The sequence below is a fragment of the Lipotes vexillifer genome, unplaced genomic scaffold (assembly GCF_000442215.2).
Source record: "Lipotes vexillifer unplaced genomic scaffold, Lipotes_vexillifer_v1.1 scaffold47, whole genome shotgun sequence".
In the NCBI taxonomy this organism is placed as follows: Eukaryota; Metazoa; Chordata; class Mammalia; order Artiodactyla; family Lipotidae; genus Lipotes; species Lipotes vexillifer.
Genome location: NW_006791298.1, coordinates 1,842,359 through 1,843,973, shown reverse-complemented (window position 1 = coordinate 1,843,973; position 1,615 = coordinate 1,842,359).

Genomic DNA, 1,615 nt, shown 5'->3' with positions numbered 1-1,615 from the left:
TTATTGTCTCTGAACTGTACACTTAAAAATAGTTGTGGTAAAGTTTGTGTTATGTACACTTTACCACATTAAAAATGCAAGAAGAGTTTAAAAGCAAACAATTTATAAACATAATTAACTACATTAACCACATAAAAATCCACAGTGGTTATTAAAAAGCCTTAACTTTAGCATTCATTTATGATAAAAATAACTCAAATTATGAGTGACAGGAAGTGAAGAATCAATGTACATGAAAGATCTGAAGTAAGAGAAAATGTCAAAAGAGAAAGCATAAAAATGACTACGAATAAAAAACTGATCAATAATAGTTACACACATGTTTTATTCCTCTTAGTGCAACCAACTATTTAATAACTAGGGTTGTACCTGAAGCTATCAAGGTGACTATGATGAAGCAACTAAACAAGTCCACCAGACAGGACCTTCAACAGGGCTTCAATACTTTAATGGCTTGGGGAATGAGGTGCTGTTCTAGTTTAGCAGATGGAGAGAATTGTGTGCCTCTAACTTAGATCCTGGCTTCAATAAATCAACTGTAGAAGATCAGTAAATTTTGAATATGTACAGAGTATTAAATATTAGGGAATATGAAATTTATTAGCTGAGACAATAATACTGTGATTATATAAGAAAACACCCTTCTGTTTTAAGAGAGAGATACTGAAATTTTAAGGGTGAAACAGAATGATGTCTGGGATTTACTTTAAAATATTACAGCAAAAAATAAAAATAAAAATAGATAAGGCAAATGAGGAAGAAGTTTGTTCATGAATCTGGGTGATGGCTGTGAGAGTTTATTCTTTTGTGTGTTTGAAAGCGCTTCTAATATTCAAAAAACTGAAAAGTCATTAAGGAAAACCACTGATCTCTCCCAACCAAAACACAGCTTGTTACTGGACCAAACTTGTGTTTGCTCACCCACTGCACAGGAAAGTCAGTCTACTGACACAGGGTTGTGGTGAAGGAAAGTTCAGCATTTATTTGCAGGGTACCAAGCAGGGAGAATGGGCAGCTAATGCTTAAAGGACCTGAACTCCCCGACGGCTTTCAGGCAAGCATTTTTAAAGATTAAAATTAAGGGCAAGGGTCTGAAACATGTGATTAGCTCATGGATTCTTCTGATTGGATGGGTGTTAAGCAACAAAGTGATATCTGGCATGCTGGTCATCAGTTGTCTGGCTCCAACTTCTCTGAGTCTCCTTGGCTATGGTCAGCAGGTTTCATCACAGGGTCCTGGTTTCTGTAAAACAACTCAAGGATATGTTGCAGCAGATTGTTATTTATATCCCTTGAGGAGGACCTAGGAGTCCTGTGACTCTGTTTTATGGCTGAACTTTTCTTGCTTGGTTGCTTTTCCTTTGTTTCTGCATTTCCTCACTTCTGTAATCATTTCCTCACTTCTGTAATCACTTCTGTAACTGCTTGAGTCTGCTCTTTAGAACTCTGGGAAGACCTCAAAAACTCAAGCTTTTTCTACAAACAAGAAGTGGGGACAAGAGGGGATTATACCCAGGAAGGCCCTGCAGGATCCTGCTCCGTTTCAGTTCCCTCTTCTCTTCGATACTCCTCAGTCCTGAGGGGAATGGGGCGACGACCACTCTGGCTACTTCCT